The 8,978-nt window shown below is 38.6% G+C and overlaps 1 pseudogene; it reads left to right on the top strand.

Annotated features, from left to right (window-relative positions):
- The first annotated feature begins 2,366 nt into the window (after positions 1–2,366).
- LOC122304875 lies at positions 2,367–8,374 on the top strand (annotated as a pseudogene).
- Positions 8,375–8,978: the final 604 nt, after the last annotated feature.

Here is an 8,978-nt window from a genome sequence, read left to right as displayed (position 1 = left end):
TCCCTAACTTTGTCAATGTTGGAGTTGTTGTGCTTGTCTAGCTCTCCATGACCTTGCTACTTGCTACCTCAAACGTCAAGCTTGTCACTTGTCTACCAACATTCAACATGTAGTGAGTGTGACCAACAACAATTCGAACCTAGGTTTCGATAGTGTTAAATGTAAAAATAATCATGTGCTGCCATATTCTTGCCATATGGAGTCCAAGATTCAGTACTCCTATTGAGTTATCGAAATCTAGCTGGACTAAAATGGTCATTTATGACTTAATGTAGACATCGTATGAAGGCGAGCTTGGTAACATTTCAAAGTGGGTGAGTTCATTAATTGGTGTGTTGGCCGTGAGGTTATTATCAGTAGTGCTGCTGGAGTTCCAATAGATCAAGTGTGATTTGTTTGTTGGGAAACTATAGAAGGGGTCAAAGTTTCGAAGTTATTGATAAGAGATTGAGATCCCGCTTGGAAATAAGAAATCTTTCATCTCATCTCATCATTATAAAATTTTCAAATTCTCATACAAATTATAATAAGCAATTTAACCTTTTTAAATCTTAAAATAATAATAATATTAATAAATTAATAATATTTTATTAACTTTTATCTCAACTCTTCTCATCTCAATTCTCTATCCAAATAGCATAAGAGTGTATTGCTCATAAAATTTCAAGTTAGTTAGAGTCGGCAAAGACTTTGTGAGTGTCTAAACTAATTAGGACAATGCAAAGGGGCTGCCCAGCGTGCCTGGCCCCTAATGCATTTGAGTTTTTTTTTCTTTTCTTTTTTCCAAACATTCTTAACCATTTTTTTTCTGTATCTTTTTCTTGATTTACATTTTATTTACTCTATTTATTATTTGTTTTATTGATAATTGTCTGAGTACCATTTTAATACCCAAACCAACATCGTGGGCCATTGTTCTATTCTAACTACATCAGAAAATTGCATCAATAACTTCTGTTGATGGTGGCAGCTAAGTATTTAATTAGAGTGATTTATTTGTTTAAAAAAAGAGTTGTTAATTATTATTATTCTTCTATAGTGACTAGGATCTTATATTCATTCAATGTTTCATTCCATCTTACCAAAGTTCAATTATCGTGGGGGCCGGCGATTACAATGATGATCTTATAGAAAATTATTATAATAATCAATAATTATTAATAACTAATAATTATTTTTTCCTTAATATAATAATTAATAATTATTATTACGTGCGGGTGCTGATAAGATCCGATCTATTAAAAGTGGCAAGTTGAGTCAAGTCAAGTCTACTGCTCTTAATTTCTTTGGAATATGATCGGCAGTGCATGCGCCTTTATTTCCAGCCAAGTATTTTGCACTCATTGTGAGCTTTCGAGTTGTTCCCTCAGAACTTTTTTAGAAATCTGAAAATATGGTGGATCGAACCTATTCAGTAAGGAGAAGTCTAAGAGTCTGGAGACCTGATCCACACAGGAAGAAAAGTATTATAATAATAGATTAAACGAATAAATTTAATTTTCTCTATTAGCTTAACTTTAAAGTAGATGAGTCCGTTATTTAGTCCTCTAATAAAATTTCAAGAGATATAATATCACAATTTCCTAGAAGAGTTTCGTTCTCTTTGGGGAGACCGTAAAGCTCTTGAGTGACGATAAACAAATCATACATGATACAATTTAGTGGTAACAAAGAGACAACACCACTCTATTTATTTGTTATAGTTGACCCTTGATTGTAGGCTTGTAATCTTATATAATTATTTCCTCCTCTATAAATCTTTCCTTATTAGTTGTAACAATATACTAGTATATATATGATATATATATGATATTCGGACTCCGCCAAAAGTGTGGTGATTTCCCAAACATTATCATGGTATCACGAGCCCTATAGGAATCACTTCCGATACTTCCTTTTTTTCCTTCTTCTTCCTCATGGCTGAACCCCTCTCCTTCAATATCATGGTTCACATGGTTACTATCAAGCTCTCGGCAACCAACTATTTGCTTTGGAAAAGCCAGCTCTTGCCCCTGCTTCAGTGCCAAGATTTTCTCAGCTTCGTTGATGGTTCCTTCACTTAGCCATCCGAAACTCTGCCTAACCCCACCGATGGCATCTCCATACCCAATCCCAAGTTTCTTGAATGGAAACTCAAAGACCAGCGTATTCTTAGCTTGTTGCTGGCGTCTCTCTCTGAAGAAACCATGGCAGCCGCCGTTGGTCATGCAACCTCTCGGGCTGTCTGGGTTGCACTTGAACATGCCTTTAGTCACAGCTCCAAAACTCGTGAATTACGCTTGAAGGATGAACTCTAGCTGATGAAGAAAGGCAACCGATCTATTGCTGAGTTTGCCCGTGTGTTCAAAGGTCTTTGTGACCAGTGAATGGCCATTGGACGTCCTGTTGACGAAGTGGACAAAGCTCACTGGTTTTTACGTGCTCTCGGCACCGAGTTCGCTGGTTTCTCCTCCACACAGATGGCTCTCACGCCACTGCCCTCTTTCCATGACTTGGTTCCTCTAGCCGAAAGCTATGATTTATTTCAAAAATCTCTTGAGACTCACTCTGTTTCACCTGTAGCTTTTACAGCAAACCGTTTCTCTGGACGTGGAGGTCAATCTTGTTCCACAAGTAATCGGTGCTCCAAAGGTGGCTCAACTGGCAGCACAGGTGGTTCTTCATCTGGTGGGCACTCTTCCAGCAACAACCGCTCCCGTCGTCCCTACACTCCTCGCTGACAAATATGCAAAACAAAGGGTCATACGGCTGATCGATGCCGAAACCGTTATGATCGTGCAGACCCATCGGCATAGCTTGCTGAAGCTTTCCAAAATAGCTGCTCTCTCTCCGATGGTTCCTCTAGTTCAGATTGGTATCTTGACACAGGTGCCTCCGCTCATATGACGCCGGATTTGACTGCACTTGATACTTCCGAAAAATATGTTGGAAAGGATAAAGTTGTTGTGGGCAATGGGGCTTCCTTACCCATCACCCACACAGGTATTTCTCATCCTACTTCCAACTTAAAATTACTTGATGTTTTGTTAGTTCCCCACTTCACCAAAAGTCTTATTTCCATTAGTAAGTTGACTTCTGATTTCCCTTTTCAAGTTATTTTTACTGACTCCTCTTTTGTCATTTAGAACAAGCTCACAACAAAGGTGGTGGCAACCGGAAAACGTGATGGCGGTCTCTATGTACTTGAGCATGGCAATGATGCTTTTGTTTCTATCCTTAATAAATCTGCTCTTACGGTGTCATATGATCTATGGCATGCGCGTCTAGGTCATGTTAATCATTCTATCATTTCTTTATTAAATAAAAAAGGCCAGTTATCTCTTACTTCTATTTTGCCTAAACCTACAATTTGCGCTACATGTCAATTTGCAAAAAGCCATAAGCTTCCTTTTTCTAATCATAATTCTCGCTCCACCTCCATTTTAGGTCTTGTTCATTATGACATTTGGGGACCAACCTCAGTTAAATCCAAACTAGGTTTTACTTATTATGTCATTTTTGTCGATGATCATTCCCGTTTTACATGGCTTTATCCCATGAAATTTAAATATGATTTTCTTGACATTTTTCTTCAATTTCAGTCATTTGTGGAAAATCAATATTCTTGCAAAATCAAAATTTTCCAGAGTGACGGTGGCGCTGAGTTTTGTAGCAATCATTTTCAATCTCAACTCCGTTCCTCTGGTATCATCACCAAATGTCCTGTCCCTACACTCCCTCTCAAAATGGATGCACTGAACGCAAGCATCGCTACGTGACTGAAATGGGTCTTGCACTCTTATTTCATTCACGCATACCCACTTGCTATTGGGTCGACGCTTTTAGTACTGCAACTTATATCATTAACCAGTTGCCGGCCCCACTTCTTGGAGGTATTTCTCCCTTTGAAATTTTACATGGTAAACCTCCACTCTACACCAACTTTCATCCTTTTGGTTGTAGAGTTTATCCCTGTTTATGTGACTATGCTGCTAACAAGTTTCTTCCCCGCAGCATTTCTTGCTTATTTTTAGGCTACAGCCCTTCCTATAAAGTCTTCCATTGTCTAGACCCCCTCACATCCAAAATCTACGTCACTCCTCATGCCAAATTTGATGAACAACATTTTCCCTTACTACCCACCTCTCTCGCCTAGCCTCTCGCCTCTTTAGATCTCTCCCGTTTTTTGGAACCTCTACCTACCCATGACCTACCCTTAACCCCAACCCCATTGCCCCCCACACCTTTATCGGATCCCCATTCTCGGTCTGGGTTTCATGCATGTCGTCTCTGTCCTAACTCTTTCTCTGAGCCTCTGCAGGTCTCTACTGAGTCTCTTGCTGGTGATTCTCCAGCGTCGGATCTGCCACAGTCTGATGCTCCAGTTTCTCGTGCTCCGGCCATACCTCCACCTTCTCATCCCATGGTCACTCAAGCTAAGGCAGGCATTTTCCAGCCGCGATATCCTACTTACCTCAGTTATCATGTCTCGGGGCTTCTACATGCTCTTCTTACTACATCTGAGCCCCGCGGTTTCAAAACCACTACTAAAAATCTTTCCTGGCTCGCTGCTATGGATGACGAGATCAAAGCTCTTCGTGACAACTGTACTTGGGATCTTGTTCCTCGGCCTTCCAAAATGAACATTGTCAGCTCTAAATGGGTTTTTTGTACGAAGCATCGTTATAAAATTTTCAAATTCTTATATGAAATATAATAAACAATTCAACTTTTTCTAATCTCAATTCAACTTCTTCAAATTTCAAAATAATAATAATATTAAAAAGTACTAATATTTTATTCAACTTTTAATTTTCATCTAAAACTAAAAATTATCATCTCACTATCCAAACTTATCCTTAAACGTTTCCATTGATTCAAGGCGCTTCAAGAGATTGGAGGACAATATTGCAAAACAGATTGTTTCCGCTGAAAATGATGACTTGAGCTTACAATAATTAACTACTAACTATATATAAAAAAAGGATTTCGTTTTGATTATCTAGGCTTTTAAATAATGGAGCCTGGCTGGACAGTTGGACTGAACTTTTTAATTATTGGTCAACAACGAATTCCAAAAGGGGCCTACAATTAAGAACATCGTGTCCCACTTCTTTGAATTTTACGATCGACCCTCGTTTTCTTTTTGCCTATTATTTTTTACTGATTTTCACATGTTAAAAAGACCAACGTTGAGATCAGAGTTCAAACCAAAGCTAACGAACTCAACCTCAAAATGTCGAGGACAATCCCAACATCGGTTGATTTCTCTCTCTACACTAACTTCTTCATAATCCTTCTCCTCGTCCTCCTTTGACATGCCAAGTGCCAACTCTTAGCTTAGTACTCAAGAACAAGCAGTGCTACTTAACCTAAAGCAACACTAGCAAAACCCGAATTCTCTCAACCTTTGGATTCCATGGAACTCCTCCTCCCACTGTAATTGGTTGGGGATTACTTGCTTCAATGGCTCAGTCACTGAACTACACCTCTAGAGCAAGAACATCTATGGAACAATCCCATCCTTTATTTGATACCTCAAGAACCTTAAAGCCATTAATCTTTCGGATAACTACTTCAGCTCAATTGAGTTCCCGAGAGCTCTATATAATTGTTCCAAGCTTGAAGACCTCAACCTCTCACAGAATTGCTTTGTTGGAGCCATCCCCGATGATATTAATTGCATGACTCGACTTCACAATCCCAACCTTGGAGGCAATAACTTCTCTAGAAACATCCATCATCTGTTGGGCAGTTGACAAAACTAAGGACACTTGAACTTTTTGCATGTCAATTTATTGGTTCTTTACCACTAGAGATTGGAAACTTGTCTAATCTTGAAGAACCAGGATTGGCATATAATTCTAAAATGGCGCCAAGATTGTGTTCTGATTTCACCAAGCTAAAGAAGCTGAAGTTTCTATGGATGGCTCATACGAACTTGGTTGGGGAAATCCCTGATAAGATTGGAGAGATGACTTCACTGGAGCATTTGGATTTGTCTAACAACTATCTGATTGGGAAAATTCCGAGCAATTTGTTCATGCCAAAGAATTTACGTATAGTTTTTCTTTACAAAAACAATTTGTCTAGGGAGATTCCTCGTGTTGTTGAAGCTTTGAACCTAGACATCATTGATCTCTCTAAAAATAATTTGACTAGGACAATTCCCGATGATTTTGGAAAACTCAGAAAACTATCGGGTTTGAGTTTGTTTTGCAATCAATTGTTTGGAAAAATCCTAGATAGCATTGGCCGTCTTCTGGGGCTTATAGTTCTTAGAGTGTTTAGCAACAATCTTTCAGGTACTTTGCCTCCAGACTTTGGTCGGTATTCAATGCTTGAAAAGTTTCAGGTTGCGAACAATATGCTTACAGGCCAGTTTCCAGAATACTTGTGTGACAATGGAAGGTTGTTGGGAGTGGTAGCTTTTAAAAACAACCTCGATGAAGAATTGCCAAAGTCTCTTGGAAATTGTAGTAGTTTGCTTATTGTCAGGGTTTCCAGTAATCGGCTCTCTGGGTGTATTCCTAGGGGCCTGTGGACATCACAGAACATGAGAAAGTTGATGTTAAGTGATAATTCTTTTACGGGTGAGCTTCCTGAGAGATTGTCATGGAATCTTTCACGATTGGAGATCAGCAACAATATGTTTTCAGGTAAAATTTCAAAGGGAGCTTCTTCCTAGAGGAATTTGATGGTTCTTGAGGCTAGTAATAACCTCTTGAATGGAACCATTCCTCAAGAATTAACAATTCTTCCTAATTTGACAACTCTTTTGCTTGATTGGAACCGGCTCTCGGGCCCTTTCCATCAGATATTATATCATGGAAAGCTCTTAATATTCTAAACATTAGTCGAAATGCAATCTATGGACAAATTCCAAGGAAACTTGGTTTTTTACCAAGCCTTTCTAAATTGGATTTGTCAGAAAACCAGCTATCTAGCCAAATTCCACTACAACTTGGCTTTTTGAAGCTCACTTCCCTCAATCTTTCTTCCAATCATCTGAGTGGGAGTTTTCCAATTGAATTCGAAAATGATGCATATGCCAACAACTTCTTGAACAATTCTAGCCTCTGGGCTTATTGTCCTTCGCTAAACATCAACGAGTGCAATTCGAAACTCCAAAATCCAAGCAAAACTTCACTCCAATTAATGGCTTGGATTATAAGTCTCATGATAGTAGTTTTTCTAGGTTTGTTAATCTCATTTTTTATCATCAGAGTTTATGGAAAAAGAAAAGATGGATTGGATTCCACATGGAACATCATCCAATTCTAGAATCTAAATTTCACAGAATCAGACATTTTGTCAGGATTGATAGAAAAAAATGTGATAGGTTGTGGTGGATCAAGGATGGTATACTGTGTTTCTTTTAATAATTCACTTGATCTTGTTGTTGTGAAGAAGATGTGGAATAACAGAAAGCTTGAAGAAAAGCTTGAAAAAGAATTTCTAGCAGAAGTCAAAATACTAAGTTCAATTCGACATTCCAACATAGTGAAATTGCTCTGCTGCATCTCCAGTGACAACTCAAAGCTTCTTGTCTATGATTATTTGGAAAACCATAGCCTAGACTAATGGCTACACGGGAAGAGAAAAGCATCAATTGTCTCAGGTTCAATCCATCATATTTACCTAGATTGGCCTAAGAGGTTGCATATAGCAGTTGGGGCTGCTCAAGGGCTTGCCTACATGCACCACGATTGCTCACCACCTATTGTTCATCGAGATGTGAAGTCCAGCAACATCCTTTTAGATCTCGAGTTCAATGCATAGATAGCTGATTTTGGTCTTGCCAAGATGCTGATGAAGGAGGTAGGCTCTTTCGACTACATAGCTCCAGGTATAACATCAAAACTTCCCAAGTTACATATTTTCTATAATATAATCCCCATGATTTTTATTATTTCTTGTTGTTGTTAACTTGAACCTGCAGAATATGCTCGTACGACACGAGTGAATAAGAAGATTGACGTTTATAGTTTTGGAGTTATCCTTTTGGAGCTGACAACAGGAAGGAAAGCTAATGACGAGGATGAACACACATCTCTTGCAGAATGGGCATGGCGATATGTTCAAGAAGAAAAACTTATAGCTGATGCCTTGGATGAGGAGGTCAAGGAACAGTGTTACATGGATTCCATGTGTTAGGTTTTTAGACTCGAACTCAATTGTATTCACATACAGCCTTTTATGCGGCCATCCATGAAAGAGGTTTTGAAGGTTTTGCTGCGATGTTACAACCAGCTCTTACTCGGTTATGGAGAGAATATTAATGGTGCAAGTATTCATGCTTGCGATATAGATGCTTATCCCCTCCTCAGAGTTTGAAGCGTGAGAGGATGCTAGAACATGATGATGATGGTATAAGTTTGGCATCCATCGTTTGATCAAGACTACTTCCTTTGACTAAAATGCTCTAATTAACATTGTCTTTTAGAGATAAAGAGCTTGAAGTATTTCAAATTAAGATAGGTATAAATAAATAAATGTTGTAATCAATTGATAATAATTAAGCAAGTTTTTAATCTCCTAGCGAGTCTAGAGTTATTAAAATAAAACCATTGTTTCAAATTAAGTAATTATTATTTTTTTGTATCTGTAGTCTTCTCTCGTTTTCTCTCTAGGAAAAGGAGGTGATGTGGGGTCCACCAAGATTCTAACAGAATTTGTGGTGGTGAGGCGTGAGGGAACATAATGGTTTTCTTTTTCCCACTGTAGACTAGAGGTAGAGTGTGGTGGCCCATAGTGGTCAGCACAATGAGGATTTGATTTTGTGGGAGTGATCGAGGGAGAGTGATTCAAAGAACAAGTAAAAGTAATGGTAAGATGAATGAGTTAGAGGATCGGTGGAAGAAGCTGAGGTTGACGGAGGAGGAAGCTCTGAACATTGAGTTGGACGATGAAGGTTTGGAAGAAAAAAAAATTCAAAGAAGAGGTGTGTTTGATAAGGAAGGTCTGGATTGAGAGAAAAATAAACAAGGGGGTGATTG

This window comes from Carya illinoinensis, chromosome 3, assembly GCF_018687715.1.
Source record: "Carya illinoinensis cultivar Pawnee chromosome 3, C.illinoinensisPawnee_v1, whole genome shotgun sequence".
NCBI lineage: Eukaryota > Viridiplantae > Streptophyta > Magnoliopsida > Fagales > Juglandaceae > Carya > Carya illinoinensis.
This window is presented reverse-complemented; position numbering and strand designations above follow the sequence as displayed.